This window comes from Cervus elaphus, chromosome 20 (assembly GCF_910594005.1).
Source record: "Cervus elaphus chromosome 20, mCerEla1.1, whole genome shotgun sequence".
NCBI lineage: Eukaryota > Metazoa > Chordata > Mammalia > Artiodactyla > Cervidae > Cervus > Cervus elaphus.
In genome coordinates, this window is record NC_057834.1 from 8529277 (window position 1) to 8551952 (window position 22676).

The following is a 22676-nucleotide window of genomic DNA, read 5'->3' on the forward strand; positions in this document are numbered from 1 at the left end:
GGCTCCTTTCATGTGTGATGTGCAACACGGAATTGCTCTGCACGCAGTGCAGGGGAATCGGGCCTCATCTCGCGGCGAGGGGGAAGTCTCATGGTTTTTCTCGAGTTGCGGCGGGAACCTGGGGTATATTCTCCAGTTACGACGGGGATGGCCCTTCCACACAAGTGTTTGTTCAGCGACGGCAGGACTCCTGCCTAGTTGCGAGGGAAAACTCGGGATTCTCCTCGAGGCTTGGCAGGGCAATTGGGACGCTTCTCCAGCTGAGGCGGGAGACCAAGGGTCCCTTTCCACGTGCCACAGGAGTCCTGGGACTCCTATCAAGTTTCACGAGGAGTCAGGCATCGTCTCCTTTGGAGGCACTGATTTCCGCGTACCTCTGGAGTTTTCAAAGGATGTGAGGCCTCAGGCCCGAAGAGGTGGGCAACTAGGTCTTTCTCTGTGGTCTCCACAGGGGATTCAGACATCCTTTCGTCTTGGGAGATGCAAGACGAGCCTGCATTCAAGTCACTGCAGAGATAACCGGCCTTATTTCGAGTCAGGGCATCGCGGTGTCCATTGCACTTGAGGCCGCAAACTCAGGGTCCCTCTCACATACCTAGAGCTGAGAGAAGCCTCCTCTTGAGGTGCTTGTGGTAAGGTGGTATTCCTCTGGAGTCGAAGCCAGGGACTAACCTCTCATCTCGAGTTGATTTTTGGTCCACGGACCTCTTTCGTGTTGCTAGAGTGACCTCAGGATCCCTCTAGCCTTGAAACAGTGTTCTTGGGGTTTCTCTGGAGTGCCATCAAGGAAATCAAGGCTCCTTTCATGTGTGATGTGCAACACCGAATTGCTCTGCAGGCAGTGCAGGGGAATCGGGCCTCATCTCGCGACGAGGAGGAAGTCTCATGGTTTTTCTCGAGTTGCGGCGGGAACCTGGGGTATATTCTCGAGTTACGAGGGGAATGGCCCTTCCTCACACGTGTTTGTTCAGTGACGTCAGGACTCCTGCCTAGTTGCGAGGGACAACTCGGGATTCTCCTCGAGGCTTGGCAGGGCAATTGGGACGCCTCTTCAGCTGAGGCGGGAGACCAAGGGTCCCTTTCCACGTGCCACAGGAATCCTGGGACTCCTATCAAGTTTCACGAGGAGTCAGGCATCGTCTCCTTTGGAGGCACTGATCTCCGCATACCTCTGGAGTTTTCAAAGGATGTGAGGCCTCCGGTCGCGATGAGGTGGGGAACTAGACTTTCTCTGTGGTCTCCACAGGGGATTCAGACATCCTTTCGTCTTGGGAGATGCAAGACGAGCCTGCATTCAAGTCACTGCAGGAATATCCGGCCTTATTTCGAGTCAGGGCATCGCGGTGTCCATTCCACTTGAGGCAGCAAACTCTGGGTCCCTCTCACATAGCTAGAGCTGAGAGAAGCCTCCTCTTGAGGTGCTTGTGGTAAGGTGGTATTCCTCTGGAGTCAAAGCCAGGGACTAATCTCTCATCTCGAGTTGATTTTTGGTCCACGGAGTTCTTTTGTGTTGCTACAGGGACCTCAGGATATCTCTAGCCTTGAAACAGTGTTCTTGGGGTTTCTCTGGAGTGCCATCAAGGAAATCAAGGCTCCTTTCATGTGTGATGTGCAACACAGAATTGCTCTGCACGCAGTGCAGGGGAATCGGGCCTCATCTCGCGGCGAGGGGGAAGTCTCATGGTTTTTCTCGAGTTGCGGTGGGAACCTGGAGTATATTCTCGAGTTACGACGGGGATGGCCCTTCCACCCACGAGTTTGTTCAGTGACGTCAGGACTCCTGCCTAGTTGCGAGGGACAACTCGGGATTCTCCTCGAGGCTTGGCAGGGCAATTGGGACGCCTCTCCCGCTGAGGCGGGAGACCAAGGGTCCCTTTCCACGTGCCACAGGAATCCTGGGACTCCTATCAAGTTTCACGAGGAGTCAGGCATCGTCCTCTTTGGAGGCACTGATCTCCGCATACCTCGGGAGTTTTCAAAGGATGTGAGGCCTCAGGCCCGATGAGATGGGTAACTAGGTCTTTCTCTGTGGTCTCCACAGGGGATTCAGACATCCTTTCGTCTTGGGAGATGCAAGACGAGCCTGCATTCAAGTCACTGCAGGGATATCCGGCCTTATTTCGAGTCAGGGCATCGCGGTGTCCATTCCACTTGAGGCCGCAAACTCAGGGTCCCTCTCACATACCTAGAGCTGAGAGAAGCCTCCTCTTGAGGTGCTTGTGGTAAGGTGGTAGTCCTCTGGAGTCGAAGCCAGGGACTAACCTCTAATCTCGAGTTGATTTTTGGTCCACGGAGCTCTTTTGTGTTGCTACAGTGACCTCAGGATCCCGCTAGCCTTGAAACAGTGTTCTTGGGGTTTCTCTGGAGTGCCATCAAGGAAGTCAAGGCTCCTTTCATGTGTGATGTGCAACACGGAATTGCTCTGCACGCAGTGCAGGGGAATCGGGCCTCAGCTCGCGGCGAGGGGGAAGTCTCATGGTTTTTCTCGAGTTGCGGCGGGAACCTGGGGTATATTCTCGAGTTACGACGGGGGTGGCCCTTCTACCCACGTGTTTGTTCAGCGACGGCAGGACTCCTGCCTAGTTGCGAGGGACAACTCGGGATTCTCCTCGAGGCTTGGCAGGGCACTTGGGACGCCTCTCCAGCTGAGGCGGGAGACCAAGTGTCCCTTTCCACGTGCCACAGGAATCCTGGGTCTCCTAAGAAGTTTCACGAGGAGTCAGGCATCGTCTCCTTTGGAGGCACTGATCTCCACATACCTCTGGAGTTTTCAAAGGATGTGAGGCCTCCGGTCGCGATGAGGTGGGGAACTAGGCTTTCTCTGTGGTCTCCACAGGGGATTCAGACATCCTTTCGTCTTGGGAGATGCAAGACGAGCCTGCATTCAAGTCACTGCAGGGATATCCGGCCTTATTTCGAGTCAGGGCATCGCGGTGTCCATTCCACTTGAGGCCGCAAACTCAGGGTCCCTCTTACATAGCTAGAGGTGAGAGAAGCCTCCTCTTGAGGTGCTTGTCGTAAGGTGGTATTCCTCTGGAGTCGAAGCCAGGGACTACCCACTCATCTCGAGTTGATTTTTGGTCCACGGAGCTCTTTCGTGTTGCTACAGTGACCTCAGGATCCCTCTAGCCTTGAAAGAGTGTTCTTGGGGTTTCTCTGGAGTGCCATCAAGGGATTCAAAGCTCCTTTCATGTGTGATGTGCAACACGGAATTGCTCTGCACGCAGTGCAGGGGAATCGGGCCTCATCTCGCGGCGAGGGGGAAGTCTCATGGTTTTTCTCGAGTTGCGGCGGGAACCTGGGGTATATTCTCGAGTTACGACGGGGATGGCCCTTCCACCCACGTGTTTGTTCAGCGACGTCAGGACTCCTGCCTAGTTGCGAGGGACAACTCGGGATTCTCCTCGAGGCTTGGCAGTGCAATTGGGACGCCTCTCCAGCTGAGGCGGGAGACCAAGGGTCCCTTTCCACGTGCCACAGGAATCCTGGGACTCCTATCATGTTTCACGAGGAGTCAGGCATCGTCTCCTTTGGAGGCACTGATCTCCGCGTACCTCTGGAGTTTTCAAAGGATGTGAGGCCTCCGGTCGCGATGAGGTGGGGAACTAGGTCTTTCTCTGTGGTCTCCACAGGGGATTCAGACATCCTTTCGTCTTGGGAGATGCAAGACGAGCCTGCATTCAAGTCACTGCAGGGATATCCGGCCTTATTTCGCGTCAGGGCATCGCAGTGTCCATTCCACTTGAGGCCGCAAACTCAGGGTCCCTCTCACATAGCTAGAGCTGAGAGAAGCCTCCTCTTGTGGTGCTTGTGGTAAGGTGGTATTCCTCTGGAGTCGAAGCCAGAGACTAACCTCTCATCTCAAGTTGATTTTTGGTCCACGGAGCTCTTTCGTGTTGCTACAGTGACCTCAGGATCCCTCTAGCCTTTAAACAGTGTTCTTGGGGTTTCTCTGGAGTGCCATCAAGGAAATCAAGGCTCCTTTCATGTGTGATGTGCAACACGGAATTGCTCTGCACGCAGTGCAGGGGAATCGGGCCTCATCTCACGGCGAGGGGGAAGTCTCATGGTTTTTCTCGAGTTGCGGCGGGAACCTGGGGTATATTCTCGAGTTTTGACGGGGATGGCCCTTCCACCCACTTGTATGTTCAGCGACGTCAGGACTCCTGCCTAGTTGCGAGGGACAACTCGGGATTCTCCTCGAGGCTTGGCAGGGCAATTGGGACGCCTCTCTAGCTGAGGCAGGAGACCAAGGGTCCATTTCCACGTGCCACAGGAATCCTGGGACTCCTATCAAGTTTCAAAGGAGTCAGGCATCGTCTCCTGTGGAGGCACTGATCTCCGCGTACCTCTGGAGTTTTCAAAGGATGTGAGGCCTCCGGTCGCGATGAGGTGGGGAACTAGGTCTTTCTCTGTGGTCTCCACGTGGGATTCAGACATCCTTTCGTCTTGGGAGATGCAAGACGAGCCTGCATTCAAGTCACTGCAGGTATAACCGGCCTTATTTCGAGTCAGGGCATCGCGGTCTCCATTCCACTTGAGGCCGCAAACTCAGGGTCCCTCTCACATACCTAGAGTTGAGAGAAGCCTCCTCTTGAGGTGCTTGTGGTAAGGTGGTATTCCTCTGGAGTCGAAGCCAGGGACTAACCTCTCATCTCGAGTTGATTTTTGGTCCACGGAGCTCTTTCGTGTTGCTACAGTGACCTCAGGATCCCTTTGGCCTTGAAACAGTGTTCTTGGGGTTTCTCTGGAGTGCCATCAAGGAAATCAAGGCTCCTTTCATGTGTGATGTGCAACACGGAATTGCTCTGCAGGCAGTGCAGGGGAATCGGGCCTCATCTCGCGGCGAGGGGGAAGTCTCATGGTTTTTCTCGAGTTGCGGCGGGAACCTGGGGTATATTCTCGAGTTACGACGGGAATGGCCCTTCCTCACACGTGTTTGTTCAGTGACGTCAGGACTCCTGCCTACTTGCGAGGGACAACTCGGGATTCTCCTCGAGGCTTGGCAGGGCAATTGGGACGCCTCTCCAGCTGAGGCGGGAGACCAAGGGTCCCTTTCCACGTGCCAAGGAATCCTGGGACTCCTATCAAGTTTCACGAGGAGTCAGGCATCGTCTCCTTTGGAGGCACTGATCTCCGCATACGTCTGGAGTTTTCAAAGGATGTGAGGCCTCCGGTCGCGATGAGGTGGGGAACTAGGTCTTTCTCTGTGGTCTCCACAGGGGATTCAGACATCCTTTCGTCTTCGGAGATGCAAGACGAGCCTGCATTCAAGTCACTGCAGGGATATCCGGCCTTATTTTGAGTCAGGGCATCGCGGTGTCCATTCCACTTGTGGCCGCAAACTCAAGGTCCCTCTCACATACCTAGAGCTGAGAGAAGCCTCCTCTTGAGGTGCTTGTGGTAAGGTGGTATTCCTCTGGAGTCGAAGCCAGGGACTAACCTCTCATCTCGAGTTGATTTGTGGTCCACGGAGCTCTTTCGTGTTGCTACAGTGACCTCAGGATCTCTCTAGCCTTGAAACAGTGTTCTTGCGGTTTCTCTGGAGTGCCATCAAGGAAATCAAGGCTCCTTTCATGTGTGATGTGCAACACGGAATTGCTCTGCACGCAGTGCAGGGGAATCGGGCCTCATCTCGCGGCGAGGGGGAAGTCTCATGGTTTTTCTCGAGTTGCGGCGGGAACCTGGGGTATATTCTCGAATTACGACAGGGATGGCCCTTCCACCCACGTGTTTGTTCAGCCACGTCAGGACTCCTGCCTAGCTGCGAGGGACAAATCGGGATTCTCCTCGAGGCTTGGCAGGGAAATTGGGACGCCTCTCCAGCTGAGGCGGGAGACCAAGTGTCCCTTTCCACGTGCCACAGGAATCCTGGGACTCCTATCAAGTTTCACGAGGAGTCAAGCATCGTCTCCTTTGGAGGCACTGATCTCCTCGTACCTCTGGAGTTTTCAAAGGATGTGAGGCCTCCGGTCGCGATGAGGTGGGGAACTAGGTCTTTCTCTGTGGTCTCCACGTGGGATTCAGACATTCTTTCGTCTTGGGAGATGCAAGACGAGCCTGCATTCAAGTCACTGCAGGGATATCCGGCCTTATATCGAGTCAGGGCATAGCGGTGTCCATTCCACTTGAGGCCGCTAACTCAGGGTCCCTCTCACATACCTAGAGCTGAGAGAAGCCTCCTCTTGAGGTGCTTGTGGTAAGGTGGTATTCCTCTGGAGTCGAAGCCAGTGACTAACCTCTCATCTCGAGTTGATTCTTGGTCCATGGAGCTCTTTCGTGTTGCTTCAGTGACCTCAGGATCCCTCTAGCCTTGAAACAGTGTTCTTGGAGTTTCTCTGGAGTGCCATCAAGGAAATCAAGGCTCCTTTCATGTGTGATGTGCAACACGGAATTGCTCTGCACGCAGTGCAGGGGAATCGGGCCTCATCTCGCGGCGAGGGGGAAGTCTCAAGGTTTTTCTCGAGTTGCGGCGGGAACCTGGGCGATATTATAGAGTTACGATGGGGATGGCCCTTCCACCCACGTGATTGTTCAGCGACGTCAGGACTCCTGCCTAGTTGCGAGGGACAACTCGGGATTCTCCTCGAGGCTTGGGAGGGCAATTGGGACGCCTCTCCAGCTGAGGCGGGAGACCAAGGGTCCCTTTCCACGTGCCACAGGAATCCTGGGACTCCTATCAAGTTTCACGAGGAGTCAGGCATCGTCTCCTTTGGAGGCACTGATCTCCGCGTACCTCTGGAGTTTTCAAAGGATGTGAGGCCTCCGGTCGTGATGAGGTGGGGAACTAGGTCTTTCTCTGTGGTCTCCACAGGGGATTCAGACATCCTTTCGCCTTGGGAGATGCAAGACAAGCCTGCATTCAAGTCACTGCAGGGATATCCGGCCTTATTTCGAGTCAGGGCATCGTAGTGTTCTTTCGACTGGAGGCTGCAAACTCAGGGTCCCTCTCAGATACATAGAGCTGAGAGAAGCCTCCTCTTGAGGTGCTTGTGGTAAGGTGGTATTCCTCTGGAGTCAAAGCCAGGGATTAACCTCTCATCTCGAGTTGATTTTTGGTTCACGGAGCTCTTTAGTGTTGCTACACTGACCTCAGGATACTCTAGCCTGGAAACAGTGTTCTTGGGGTTTCTCTGGAGTGCCATGAAGGAAATCAAGGCTCCTTTCATGTGTGATGTGCAACATGGAATTTCTCTGCCCGCAGTGTAGGGGAATCGGGCCTCATCTCGCAGCGAGCGGGAAGTCTCATGGTTTTTCTCGAGTTGCGGCGGGAACCTGGGGTATATTCTCGAATTACGACAGGGATGGCCCTTCCACCCACGTGTTTGTTCAGCCACGTCAGGACTCCTGCCTAGTTGTGAGGGACAACTCGGGATTCTCCTCGAGGCTTGGCAGGGCAATTGGGACGCCTCTCCAGCTGAGGCGGGAGACCAAGGGTCCCTTTCCACGTGCCACAGGAATCCTGGGACTCCTATCAAGTTTCACGAGGAGTCAGGCATCGTCTCCTTTGGAGGCACTGATCTCCGCGTACCTCTGGAGTTTTCAAAGGATGTGAGGCCTCCGGTCGTGATGAGGTGGGGAACTAGGTCTTTCTCTGTGGTCTCCACAGGGGATTCAGACATCCTTTCATCTTGGGAGATGCAAGACGAGCCTGCATTCAAGTCACTGCAGGGATATCTGGCCTTATTTCGCGACAGGGCATCGCAGTTTCCATTAAACTTGAGGCCGGAAACTCAGGGTCCCTCTCACATACCTAGAGCTGAGAGAAGCCTCCTCTTGAGGTGCTTGTGGTAAGGTGGTATTCCTCTGGAGTCGAAGCCAGGGACTAACCTCTCATCTCGAGTTGATTTTTGGTCCACGGAGCTCTTTCATGTTACTACAGTGACCTCAGGATCCCTCTAGCCTTGAAACAGTGTTCTTGGGTTTCTCTGCAGTGCCATCAAGGAAATCAAGGCTCCTTTCATGTGTGATGTGCAACACGGAATTGCTCTGCAGGCAGTGCAGGGGAATCGGGCCTCATCTCGCGGCGAGGGGGAAGTCTCATGGTTTTTCTCGAGTTGCTGCGGGATCCTGGGGTATATTCTCGAGTTACGACGGGGATGGTCCTTCCACACACGTGTTTGTTCAGCGACGTCAGGACTCCTGCCTAGTTGCGAGGGAGAACTCGGAATTCTCCTCGAGGCTTGGCAGGGCAATTGGGACGCCTCTCCACCTGAGGTGGGAGACCAAGGGTCCCTTTCCATGTGCCACAGGAATCCTGGGACTCCTATGAAGTTTCACGAGGAGTCAGGCATCGTCTCCTTTGGAGGCACTGGTCTCCGCGTATCTCTGGAATTTTCAAAGGATGTGAGGCCTCCGGTCTCGAAGAGGTGGGGAACTAGGTCTTTCTCTGTGGTCTCCACAGGGAATTCAGACAACCTTTCGTCTTGGGAGATGCAAGACGAGCCTGCATTCAAGTCACTGCAGGGAAATCCAGCCTTATTTCGAGTCAGGGCATCGCGGTGTCCATTCCACTTGAGGCCGCAAACTCAGGGTCCCTCTCACATACCTAGAGCTGAGAGAAGCCTCCTCTTGAGGTGCTTGTGGTAAGGTGGTGTTCCTGTGGAGTTGAAGCCAGGGACTAACCTCTCATCTCGAGTTGATTTTTGGTCCACGGAGCTCTTTCGTGTTGCTACAGTGACCTCAGGATCCCTCTAGCCTTGAAACAGTGTTCTTGGGTTTTCTCTGGAGTGCCACCAAGGAAATCAAGGCTCCTTTCATGTGTGATGTGCAACACGGAATTGCTCTGCACGCAGTGCAGGGGAATCGGGCCTCATCTCGCGGCGAGGGGGACGTCTCATGGTTTTTCTCGAGTTGCGGCGGGAACCTGGGGTATATTCTCGAGTTACGACGGGGATGACCCTTCCACCCACGTGATTGTTCAGCGACGTCAGGACTCCTGCCTAGTTGCGAGAGACAACTCGGGATTCTCCTCGAGGCTTGGCAGGGCAATTGGGACGCCTCTCCAGCTGAGGCGGGAGACCAAGGGTCCCTTTCCACGTGCCACAGGAATCCTGGGACTCCTATCAAGTTTCACGAGGAGTCAGGCATCGTCTCCTTTGGAGGCACTGATCTCCGCGTACCTCTGGAGTTTTCAAAGGATATAAGGAATCCGGTCGCGATGAGGTGGGGAACTAGGTCTTTCTCTGTGGTCTCCACAGGGGATTCAGACATCCTTTCGTCTTGGGAGATGCAAGACGAGCCTGCATTCAAGTCACTGCAGGGATATCCGGCCTTACTTCGAGTCAAGGCGTCGCGGTGTCCATTTCACTTGAGACCACAAATTCAGGGTTCCTCTCACATACCTAGAGCTGAGAGCAGCCTCCTCTTGAGGTGCTTGTGGTAAGGTGGTATTCCTCTGGAGTCCAAGCCAGGGACAACCCTCACATCTCGAGTTGATTTTTGGTCCTCGGAGCTCTTTCGTGTTGCTACAGTGACCTCAGGATCCCTCTAGCCTTGAAACAGTGTTCTTGGGGTTTCTCTGGAGTGCCATCAAGGAAATCAAGGCTCCTTTCATGTGTGATGTGCAACACGGAATTGCTCTGCACGCAGTGCAGGGCAATCGGGCCTCATCTCGCGGTGAGGTGGAAGTCTCATGGTTTTTCTCGAGTTGCGGCGGGAACCAGGGGTATATTCTCGAGTTACGACGGGGATGGTCCTTCCACCCACGTGTTTGTTCAGCGACGTCAGTACTCCTACCTACTTGCGAGGGACAACTCGGGATTCTCCTCGAGGGTTGGCAGGGCAATTGGGATGCCTCTCCAGCTGAGGCGGGAGACGAATGGTCCCTTTCCACGTGCCACAGGAATCCTGGGATTCCTATCAAGTTTGACGAGGAGTCAGGCATCGTCTCCTTTGGAGGCACTGATCTCCGCGTACCTCTGGAGTTTTCAAAGGATGTGAGGCCTCCGGTCGTGATGAGGTGGGGAACTAGGTCTTTCTCTGTGGTCTCCACAGGGGATTCAGACATCCTTTCATCTTGGGAGATGCAAGCCGAGCCTGCATTCAAGTCACTGCAGGATTATCCGGCGTTATTTCCCGTCAGGTCATCGCAGTGTCCGTTCCACTTGACGCCGCAAACTCAGGGTCCCTCTCACATACCTAGAGCTGAGAGAAGCCTCCTCTTGAGGTGCTTGTGGTAAGGTGGTATTCCTCTGGAGTCGAAGCCAGGGACTACCCTCTCATCTCGAGTTGATTTTTGGTCCACGGAGCTCTTTTGTGTTGCTACAGTGACCTCAGGATCCCTCTAGCCTTGAAACAGTGTTCCTGGGTTTTCTCTGGAGTGCCATCAAGGAAATCAAGGCTCCTTTCATGTGTGATGTGCAACACGGAATTGCTCTGCACGCAGTGCAGGGGAATCGGGCCTCATCTCGCGGTGAGGTGGAAGTCTCATGGTTTTTCTCGAGTTGCGGCGGGAACCAGGGGTATATTCTCGAGTTACGACGGGGATGGTCCTTCCACCCACGTGTTTGTTCAGCGACGTCAGGACTCCTGCCTAGTTGCGAGGGACAACTCGGGATTCTCCTCGTGGCTTGGCACGGCAATTGGGACGCCTCTCCAGCTGAGGCGGGAGACCAAGGCTCCCTTTCCACGTGCCACAGGAATCCTGGGACTCCTATCAAATTTCACGAGGAGTCAGGCATCGTCTCCTTTGGAGGCACTGATCTCCGCGTACCTCTGGAGTTTTCAAAGGATGTGAGGCCTCCGGTCGCCATGAGGTGGGGAACTAGGTCTTTCTCTGTGGTCTCCACAGGGGATTCAGACATCCTTTCATCTTGGGAGATGCAAGACGAGCCTGCATTCAAGTCACTGCAGGGATATCCGGCCTTATTTCGAGTCAGGGCATCGCGGTGTCCATTCCACTTGAGGACGCAAACTCAGGGTCCCTCTCACATACCTAGAGCTGAGAGAAGCCTCCTCTTGAGGTGCTTTTGGTAAGGTGGTCTCCTCTGGAGTCAAAGCCAGGGACTAACCTCTCATCTCGAGTTGATTTTTGGGCCACGGAGCTCTTTCGTGTAGCTGCAGTGACCTCATAATCCCTCTAGCCTTGAAACAGTGTTCTTGGGATTTCTCTGGAGTACCATCAAGGAAATCTAGGCTCCTTTCATGTGTGATGTGCAGCACGGAATTGCTCTGCACGCACTGCAGGGGAATCTGGCCTCATCTCGCGGCGAGGGGGACGTCTCATGGTTTTTCTCGAGTTGCGGCGGGAACCTGGGGTATACTCTCGAGTTACGACGGGGATGGCCCTTCCACCCACCTGTTTGTTCAGCGACGTCAGGACTCCTACCTACTTGCGGGGGACAACTCGGGATTCTCCTCGAGGGTTGGCAGGGCAATTGGGATGCCTCTCCAGCTGAGGCGGGAGACGAATGGTCCCTTTCCACGTGCCACAGGAATCCTGGGACTCCTATCAAATTTCACGAGGAGTCAGGCATCGTCTCCTTTGGAGGCACTGATCTCCGCGTACCTCTGGAGTTTTCAAAGGATGTGAGGCCTCCGGTCGTGATGAGGTGGGGAACTAGGTCTTTCTCTGTGGTCTCCACAGGGGATTCAGACATCCTTTCATCTTGGGAGATGCAAGACGAGCCTGCATTCAAGTCACTGCAGGATTATCCGGCGTTATTTCCCGTCAGGTCATCGCAGTGTCCGTTCCACTTGACGCCGCAAACTCAGGGTCCCTCTCACATACCTAGAGCTGAGAGAAGCCTCCTCTTGAGGTGCTTGTGGTAAGGTGGTATTCCTCTGGAGTCGAAGCCAGGGACTAACCTCTCATCTCGAGTTGATTTTTGGTCCACGGAGCTCTTTCGTGTTGCTACAGTGACCTCAGGATCCCTATAGCCTTGAAACAGTGTTCCTGGGGTTTCTCTGGAGTGCCATCAAGGAAATCAAGGCTCCTTTCATGTTTGATGTGCAATACGGAATTGCTTTGAATGCAGTGCCGGGGAATCGGGCCTCATCTTGCGGCGAGGGGGAAGTCTCATGGTTTTTCTCAAGTTGCGGCGGGAACCTGGGGTATATTCTCTAGTTACGACGGGGATGGCCCTTCCACCCACGTGTTTGTTCAGCGACGTCAGGACTCCTTCCTAGTTGCGAGGGACAACTCGGGATTCTCCTCGAGGCTTGGCAGGGCAATTGGGACGCCTCTCCAGCTGAGGCAGGAGACCAAGGGTCCCTTTCCACGTGCCACAGGAATCCTGGGACTCCTATCAAGTTTCACGAGGAATCAGGCATCGTCTCCTTTGAAGGCACTGATCTCCGCGTACCTCTGGAGTTTTCAAAGGATGTGAGGCCTCCGGTCACGATGAGGTGGGGAACTAGGTCTTTCTCTGTGGTCTTCACAGGGGATTCAGACATCCTGTCGTCTTGGGAGATGCAAGACGAGCCTGCATTCAAGTCACTGGAGGGATAACCAGCCTTATTTCGAGTCAGGGCATCGCGGTGTCCATTCCACTTGAGGCCGCAAACTCAGGGTCCCTCTCACATACCTAGAGCTGAGAGAAGCCTCCTCTTGAGGTGCTTGTGGTAAGGTGGTATTCCTCTGGAGTCGAAGCCTGGGACTAACCTCTCATCTTGAGTTGATTTTTCGTCCACGGAGCTCTTTCGTGTTGCTACAGTGACCTCAGGATCCCTCTAGCCTTGAAACTGTGCTCTTGGGGTTTCTCTGGAGTGCCATCAAGGAAATCAAGGCTCCTTTCATGTGTGATGTGCAACACGGAATTGCTCTGCATGCAGTGCAGGGGAATCGGGCCTCATCTCGCGGCGAGGGGGAAGTCTCATGGTTTTTCTCGAGTTGCGGAGGGAACCTGGGGTATATTCTCGAGTTACGACGGGGATGGTCCTACCACCCACGTGTTTGTGTAGCGACGTCAGGACTCCTGCCTAGTTGCGAGGGACAACTCGGGATTCTCCTCGTGGCTTGGCAGGGCAATTGGGACGCCTCTCCAGCTGAGGATGGAGACCAAGGGTCCCTTTCCACGTGCCACAAGAATCCTGGGACTCCTATCAAGTTTCACAAGGAGTCAGGCATCGTCTCCTTTGGAGGCACTGATCTCCGCGTACCTCTGGAGTTTTCAAAGGATGTGAGGCCTCCGGTCGCCATGAAGTGGGGAACTCGGTCTTTCTCTGTGGTCTCCACAGGGGATTCAGACATCCTTTCATCTTGGGAGATGCAAGACGAGCCTGCATTCAAGTCACTGCAGGGATATCCGGCCTTATTTCGAGTCAGGGCATCGCGGTGTCCATTCCACTTGAGGCCGCAAACTCAGGGTCCCTCTCACATAGCTAGAGCTGAGAGAAGCCTCCTCTTGAGGTGCTTGTGGTAAGGTGGTTTCCTCTGGAGTCGAAGCCAGGGACTAACCTCTCATCTCGAGTTGATTTTTGGTCCACCGAGCTCTTTCGTGTAGCTGCCGTGACCTCAGAATCCCTCTAGCCTGGAAACAGTGTTCTTGGGGTTTCTCTGGAGTGCCATCAAGCAAATCAAGGCTCCTTTCATGTGTGATGTGCAACACGGAATTGCTCTGCACGCAGTGCAGGGGAATCTGGCCTCATCTCGCGGCGAGGGGAACGTCTCATGGTTTTTCTCGAGTTGCGGCGGGAACCTGGGGTATATTCTCGAGTTATGACGGGGATGGCCCTTCCACCCACGTGTTTGTTCAGCGACGTCAGGACTCCTGCCTAGTTGCGAGGGACAACTCGGGTTTCTCCTCGAGGCTTGGCAGGGCAATTGGGATGCCTCTCCAGCTGAGGCGGGAGACCAAGGGTCCCTTTCCACGTGCCACAGGAATCCTGGGACTCCTATCAAGTTTCACGAGGAGTCAGGCATCGTCTCCTTTGGAGGCACTGATCTCCGCGTACCTCTGGAGTTTTCAAAGGATGTGAGGCCTCCGGTCGCGATGAGGTGGGGAACTAGGTCTTTCTCTGTGGTCTCCACAGGGGATTCAGACATCCTTTCGTCTTGGGAGATGCAAGACGAGCCTGCATTCAAGTCACCGCAGGGAGATCCGGCCTTATTTCGAGTCAGGGCATCGCGGTGTCCATTCCACTTGAGGCCGCAAACTCAGGGTCCCTCTCACATACCTAGAGCTGAGAGAAGCCTCCTCTTGAGGTGCTTGTGGTAAGGCTGTATTCCTCTGGAGTCGAAGCCCGGGACTAACCTCTTATCTCGAGTTGATTTGTGGTCCACGGAGCACTTTCGTGTTGCTACAGTGACCTCAGGATTCCTCTAGCCTTGAAACACTGCTCTTGGGGTTTCTCTGGAGTGCCATCAAGGAAATCAAGGCTCCTTTCATGTGTGATGTGCAATACGGAATTACTCTGCACGCAATGCAGGTGAATCGGGCCTCATCTCGCGGCGAGGGGGAAGTCTCATGGTTTTTCTCGAGTTGCGGCGGGAACCTGGGGTATATTCTCGAGTTACGACGGGGATGTCCCTTCCTCACACGTGTTAGTTCAACGTCGTCAGGACTCCTGCCTAATTGCGAGGGACAACTCGGGATTCTCCTCGAGGCTTGGGAGGGCAATTGGGACGCCTCTCCAGCTGAGGCGGGAGACCAAGGGTCCCTTTCCACGTGCCACAGGAATCCTGGGACTCCTATCAAGTTTCACGAGGAGTCAGGTATCGTCTCCTGTGGAGGCACTGATCTCCGCGTACCTCTGGAGTTTTCAAAGGATGTGTGGCCTCCGGTCACGATGAGGTGGGGAACTAGGTCTTTCTCTGTGGTCTCCACAGGGGATTCAGACATCCTTTCGTCTTGGGAGATGCAAGACGAGCCTGCATTCAAGTCACTGCAGGGATATCCGGCCTTATTTCGAGTCAGGGCATCGCAGTGTCCATTCCACTTGAGGCCGCAAAATCAGGGTACCTCTCACATACCTAGAGCTGAGAGAAGCCTCCTCCTGAGGTGCTTGTGGTAAGGTGGTATTCCTCTGGAGTCGAAGCCAGGGACTAACCTCTCATCTCGAGTTGTTTTTTGGTCCACGGAGCTCTTTCGTGTTGCTACAGTGACCTCAGAATCCCTCTAGCCTTGAAACAGTGTTCTTGGGGTTTCTCTGGAGTGCCATCAAGGAAATCAAGGCTCCTTTCATGTTTGATGTGCAACACGGAATTGCTCTGCACGCAGTGCAGGGAAATCGGGCCTCATCTCGCGGCGAGGGGGAAGTCTCATGGTTTTTCTCGAGTTGCGGCGGGAACCTGGGGTATATTCTCGAGTTACGACGGGGATGGCCCTTCCACACACGTGTTTGCTCAGCGAAGTCAGGACTCCTGCCTAGTTGCGAGGGACAACTCGGGATTCTCCTCGAGGCTTGGCAGGGCAATTGGGACGCCTCTCCAGCTGAGGCGGGAGACCAAGGGTCCCTTTCCACGTGCCACAGGAATCCTGGGACTCCTATCAAGTTTCACGAGGAGTCAGGCATCGTCTCCTTTGGAGGCACTGATCTCCGCGTACCTCTGGAGTTTTCAAAGGATGTGAGGCCTCCGGTTGCGATGAGGTGGGGAACTAGGTCTTTCTCTGTGGTCTCCACAGGGGATTCAGACATCCTTTCGTCTTGGGAGATGCAAGACGAGCCTGCATTCAAGTCACTGCAGGGATATCCGGCCTTATTTCGAGTCAGAGCATCGCGGTGTTTATTCCACGTGAGGCCGCAAACTCAGGGTCCCTCTCACATAGCTAGAGCTGAGAGAAGACTCCTCTTGAGGTACTTGTGGTAAGGTGATTTCGTCTGTCGTCGAAGCCAGGGACTAACCTCTCATCTCGAGTTGATTTTTGGTCCACGGAGGTCTTTCGTGTAGCTACACTGACCTCAGGATCCCTCTAGCCTTGAAACAGTGTTCTTGGGGTTTCTCTGGAGTGCCATCAAGGAAATCAAGGCTCCTTTCATGTGTGATGTGCAACACGGAATTGCTCTGCACGCACTGCAGGGGAATCGGGCCTCATCTCGCGGCGAGGGGGACGTCTCATGATTTTTCTCGAGTTGCGGCGGGAATCTGGGGTATATTCTCGAGTTACGACGGGGATGGCCCTTCCACACACGTGTTTGTTCAGCGACGTCAGGACTCCTGCCTAGTTGCGAGGGACAACTCGGGATTCTCCTCGAGGCTTGGCAGGGCAATTGTGATGCCTATCCAGCTGAGGTGGGAGACCAAGTGTCCCTTTCCACGTGCCACAGGAATCCTGGGACTCCTATCAAGTTTCACGAGGAGTCAAGCATCGTCTCCTTTGGAGGCACTGATCTCCTCGTACCTCTGGAGTTTTCAAAGGATGTGAGGCCTCCGGTCACGATGAGGTGGGGAACTAGGTCTTTCTCTGTGGTCTCCACGTGGGATTCAGACATTCTTTCGTCTTGGGAGATGCAAGACGAGCCTGCATTCAAGTCACTGCAGGGATATCCGGCCTTATATCGAGTCAGGGCATAGCGGTGTCCATTCCACTTGAGGCCGCTAACTCAGGGTCCCTCTCACATACCTAGAGCTGAGAGAAGCCTCCTCTTGAGGTGCTTGTGGTAAGGTGGTATTCCTCTGGAGTCGAAGCCAGTGACTAACCTCTCATCTCGAGTTGATTCTTGGTCCATGGAGCTCTTTCGTGTTGCTTCAGTGACCTCAGGATCCCTCTAGCCTTGAAACAGTGTTCTTGGGGTTTCTCTGGAGTGCCATCAAGGAAATCAAGGCTCCTTTCATGTGTGATGTGCAACACGGAATTGCTCTGCACGCAGTGCAGGGGAATCGGGCCTCATCTCGCGGCGAGGGGGAAGTCTCAAGGTTTTTCTCGAGTTGCGGCGGGAACCTGGGCGATATTATAGAGTTACGATGGGGATGGCCCTTCCACCCACGTGATTGTTCAGCGACGTCAGGACTCCTGCCTAGTTGCGAGGGACAACTCGGGATTCTCCTCGAGGCTTGGCAGGGCAATTGGGACGCCTCTCCAGCTGAGGCGGGAGACCAAGGGTCCCTTTCCACGTGCCACAGGAATCCTGGGACTCCTATCAAGTTTCACGAGGAGTCAGGCATCGTCTCCTTTGGAGGCACTGATCTCCGCGTACCTCTGGAGTTTTCAAAGGATGTGAGGCCTCCGGTCGTGATGAGGTGGGGAACTAGGTCTTTCTCTGTGGTCTCCACAGGGGATTCAGACATCCTTTCGCCTTGGGAGATGCAAGACAAGCCTGCATTCAAGTCACTGCAGGGATATCCGGCCTTATTTCGAGTCAGGGCATCGTAGTGTTCATTCGACTGGAGGCTGCAAACTCAGGGTCCCTCTCAGATACATAGAGCTGAGAGAAGCCTCCTCTTGAGGTGCTTGTGGTAAGGTGGTATTCCTCTGGAGTCAAAGCCAGGGATTAACCTCTCATCTCGAGTTGATTTTTGGTTCACGGAGCTCTTTAGTGTTGCTACACTGACCTCAGGATACTCTAGCCTGGAAACAGTGTTCTTGGGGTTTCTCTGGAGTGCCATGAAGGAAATCAAGGCTCCTTTCATGTGTGATGTGCAACATGGAATTTCTCTGCCCGCAGTGTAGGGGAATCGGGCCTCATCTCGCAGCGAGGGGGAAGTCTCATGGTTTTTCTCGAGTTGCGGCGGGAACCTGGGGTATATTCTCGAATTACGACAGGGATGGCCCTTCCACCCACGTGTTTGTTCAGCCACGTCAGGATTCCTGCCTAGTTGTGAGGGACAACTCGGGATTCTCCTCGAGGCTTGGCAGGGCAATTGGGACGCCTCTCCAGCTGAGGCGGGAGACCAAGGGTCCCTTTCCACGTGCCACAGGAATCCTGGGACTCCTATCAAGTTTCACGAGGAGTCAGGCATCGTCTCCTTTGGAGGCACTGATCTCCGCGTACCTCTGGAGTTTTCAAAGGATGTGAGGCCTCCGGTCGTGATGAGGTGGGGAACTAGGTCTTTCTCTGTGGTCTCCACAGGGGATTCAGACATCCTTTCATCTTGGGAGATGCAAGACGAGCCTGCATTCAAGTCACTGCAGGGATATCTGGCCTTATTTCGCGACAGGGCATCGCAGTTTCCATTAAACTTGAGGCCGGAAACTCAGGGTCCCTCTCACATACCTAGAGCTGAGAGAAGCCTCCTCTTGAGGTGCTTGTGGTAAGGTGGTATTCCTCTGGAGTCGAAGCCAGGGACTAACCTCTCATCTCGAGTTGATTTTTGGTCCACGGAGCTCTTTCATGTTACTACAGTGACCTCAGGATCCCTCTAGCCTTGAAACAGTGTTCTTCGGTTTCTCTGCAGTGCCATCAAGGAAATCAAGGCTCCTTTCATGTGTGATGTGCAACACGGAATTGCTCTGCAGGCAGTGCAGGGGAATCGGGCCTCATCTCGCGGCGAGGGGGAAGTCTCATGGTTTTTCTCGAGTTGCTGCGGGATCCTGGGGTATATTCTCGAGTTACGACGGGGATGGCCCTTCCACCCACGTGTTTGTTCAGCGACGTCAGGACTCCTGCCTAGTTGCGAGGGAGAACTCGGAATTCTCCTCGAGGCTTGGCAGGGCAATTGGGACGCCTCTCCACCTGAGGTGGGAGACCAAGGGTCCCTTTCCATGTGCCACAGGAATCCTGGGACTCCTATGAAGTTTCACGAGGAGTCAGGCATCGTCTCCTTTGGAGGCACTGGTCTCCGCGTATCTCTGGAATTTTCAAAGGATGTGAGGCCTCCGGTCTCGAAGAGGTGGGGAACTAGGTCTTTCTCTGTGGTCTCCACAGGGAATTCAGACAACCTTTCGTCTTGGGAGATGCAAGACGAGCCTGCATTCAAGTCACTGCAGGGAAATCCAGCCTTATTTCGAGTCAGGGCATCGCGGTGTCCATTCCACTTGAGGCCGCAAACTCAGGGTCCCTCTCACATACCTAGAGCTGAGAGAAGCCTCCTCTTGAGGTGCTTGTGGTAAGGTGGTGTTCCTGTGGAGTTGAAGCCAGGGACTAACCTCTCATCTCGAGTTGATTTTTGGTCCACGGAGCTCTTTCGTGTTGCTACAGTGACCTCAGGATCCCTCTAGCCTTGAAACAGTGTTCTTGGGTTTTCTCTGGAGTGCCACCAAGGAAATCAAGGCTCCTTTCATGTGTGATGTGCAACACGGAATTGGTCTGCACGCAGTGCAGGGGAATCGGGCCTCATCTCGCGGCGAGGGGGACGTCTCATGGTTTTTCTCGAGTTGCGGCGGGAACCTGGGGTATATTCTCGAGTTACGACGGGGATGACCCTTCCACCCACGTGATTGTTCAGCGACGTCAGGACTCCTGCCTAGTTGCGAGAGACAACTCGGGATTCTCCTCGAGGCTTGGCAGGGCAATTGGGACGCCTCTCCAGCTGAGGCGGGAGACCAAGGGTCCCTTTCCACGTGCCACAGAAATCCTGGGACTCCTATCAAGTTTCACGAGGAGTCAGGCATCGTCTCCTTTGGAGGCACTGATCTCCGCGTACCTCTGGAGTTTTCAAAGGATATAAGGAATCCGGTCGCGATGAGGTGGGGAACTAGGTCTTTCTCTGTGGTCTCCACAGGGGATTCAGACATCCTTTCGTCTTGGGAGATGCAAGACGAGCCTGCATTCAAGTCACTGCAGGGATATCCGGCCTTATTTCGAGTCAGGGCATCGCGGTGTCCTATCCACTTGAGGCCGCAAACTCAGGGTCCCTCTCACATACCTAGAGCTGAGAGAAGCCTCCTCTTGAGGTGCTTGTGGTAAGGTGGTATTCCTCTGGAGTCGAAGCCAGGGACTAACCTCTCATCTCGAGTTGATTTTTGGTCCACGGAGCTCTTTCGTGTTGCTACAGTGACCTCAGGATCCCTCTAGCCTTGAAACAGTGTTCTTGGGGTTTCTCTGGAGTGCCACCAAGGAAATCAAGGCTCCTTTCATGTATGATGTGCAACACGGAATTGCTCTGCACGCAGTGCAGTGGAATCGGGCTTCATCTCGCGGCGAGGGGGAAGTCTCATGGTTTTTCTCGAGTTGCGGCGGGAACCTGGGGTATATTCTCGAGTTACGAGGGGGATGGCCCTTCCACCCACGTGTTTGTTCAGTGACGTCAGGACTCCTGCCTAGTTGCGAGAGACAACTCGGGATTCTCCTCGAGGTTTGGCAGGGCAATTGGGACGCCTCTCCAGCTGAGGGGGGAGACCAAGGGTCCCTTTCCACGTGCCCCAGGAATCCTGGGACTCCTATCAAGTTTCACGAGGAGTCAGGCATCGTCTCCTTTGGAAGCACTGATCTCCGCGTACCTCTGGAATTTTCAAAGGATGTGAGGCCTCCGGTCGCGATGAGGTGGGTAACTACGTCTTTCTCTGTGGTTTCCACAGAGAATTCAGACATTCTTTCGTCTTGGGAGAGGCAAGACGAGTCTGCATTCAAGTCACTGCAGGGATATCCGGCCTTATTTCGAGCCAGGGCATCGCAGTGTCCATTCCACTTGAGGCCGCAATCTCAGGGTCCCTCTCACTTACCTAGAGCTGAGAGAAGCCTCCTCTTGAGGTGCTTGTGGTAAGGTGGTATTCCTCTGGAGTCTAAGCCAGGGACTAACCTCTCATCTCAAGTTGATTTTTCGTCCACGGAGCTCTTTCGTGTTGCTACAGTGACCTCAGGATCCCTCTAGCCTTGAAACAGTGTTCTTGGGGTTTCTCTGGAGTGCCATGAAAGAAATCAAGGCTCCTTCCATGTGTGATGTGCAACACGGAATTGCTCTGCACGCAGTGCAGGTGAATCAGGCCTCATCTCGCGGCGAGGGGTAAGTCTCATGGTTTTTCTCGATTTGCGGCGGGAACCTGGGGTATATTCTCGAGTTACGACGGGGATGGCCCTTCCACACACGTGTTTCTTCAGCGAAGTCAGGACTCCTGCCTAGTTGCGAGGGAAATCTCGGGATTCTCCTCGAGGCTTGGCAGGGCAATTGGGACGCCTCTCCAGCTGAGGCGGGAGACCAAGGGTCCCTTTCCACGTGCCACAGGAATCCTGGGACTCCTAAGAAGTTTCACGAGGAGTCAGGCATCGTCTCCTTTGGAGGCACTGATCTCCGCGCACCTCTGGAGTTTTCAAAGGATGTGAGGCCTCCGGTCTCGATGAGGTGGGGAACTAGGTCTTTCTCTGTGGTCTCCACAGGGGATTCAGACATCCTTTCGTCTTGGGAGATGAAAGACGAGCCTGCATTCAAGTCACTGCAGGGATACCCGGCCTTATTTCGAATCAGGGCATCGCGGTTTCCATTCCACTTGAGGCTGCAAACTCAAGGTCCCTCTCACATAGCTAGAGCTGAGAGAAGCCTCCTGTTGAGGTGCTTGTGGTAAGGTGGTATTCCTCTGGAATCGAACACAGGGACTAACCTCTCATCTAGAGTTGATTTTTGGTCCACGGAGCTCTTTCGTGTTGCTACAGTGACCTCAGGATCCCTCTAGCCTTGAAACAGTGTTCTTGGGGTTTCTCTGGATTGCCATCACGGAAATCCAGGCTCCTTTCATGTGTGATGTGCAACACGGAATTGCTCTGCACGCAGTGCAAGGGAATCGGGCCTCATCTCGCGGCGAGGGGTAAGTCTCATGGTTTTTCTCGAGTTGCGGGGACAAACTGGGGTATATTCTCGAGTTCCGACGGGGATGGCCCTTCCACCCACGTGTTTGTTCAGCGACGGCAGGACTCCTGCCTAGTTGCGAGGGAAAACTCGGGATTCTCCTCGAGGCTTGGCGGGGCAATTGGGACGCCTCTCCATTTGAGGCGGGAGACCAAGGGTCCCTTTCCACGTGCCACAGGAATCCTGGGACTCCTATCAAGTTTCATGAGGAGTCAGGCATCGTCTCCGTTAGAGGCACTCATCTCAGCGTACCTCTGGAATTTTCAAAGTATGTGAGGCCTCCGGTCGCGATGAGGTGGGGAACTAGGTCTTTCTCTGTCGTCTCCACAGGGGATTCAGACATCCTTTCGCCTTTGGGGGATGCAAGATGAGCCTGCATTCAAGTCACTGCAGGGTTATCCGGTCTTATTTCGAGCCAGGGCATCGCGGTGTCCATTCCACTTGAGGCCGCAAACTCAGGGTCCCTATCACATAACTAGAGCTGAGAGAAGCCTCCTCTTGAGGTGCTTGTGGTAAGGTGGTTTCCTCTGGAGTCGAAGCCAGGGACTAACCTCTCATCTCGAGTTGATTTTTGGTCCACGGATCTCTTTCGTGTGGCTACAGTGACCTCAGGATCCCTCTAGCCTTGAAAGAATGTTCTTGGGGTTTCTCTGGAGTGCCATCAAGGAAATCAAGGCTCCTTTCATGTGTGATGTGCAGCACGGAATTGCTCTTCACGCAGTGCAGGGGAATCTGGGCTCATCTCGCGGCGAGGGGGAAGTCTCATGGTTTTTCTCGAGTTGTGGCGGGAACCTGGAGTATATTCTCGAGTTACGACGGGAATGGCCCTTCCACACACGTGTTTGTTCAGCGACGCAGGACTCCTGCATAGTTGCGAGGGACAACTCGGGATTCTCCTCGAGGCTTGGAAGGGCAATTGGGACGCCTCTCCAGCTGAGGCGGGAGACCAAGGGTCCCTTTCCACATGCCACAGGAATCCTGGGACTCCTATCAAGTTTCACGAGGAGTCAGGCATCGTCTCCTTTGGAGGCACTGATCTCCGCGTACCTCTGGAGGTTTCAAAGGATGTGAGGCC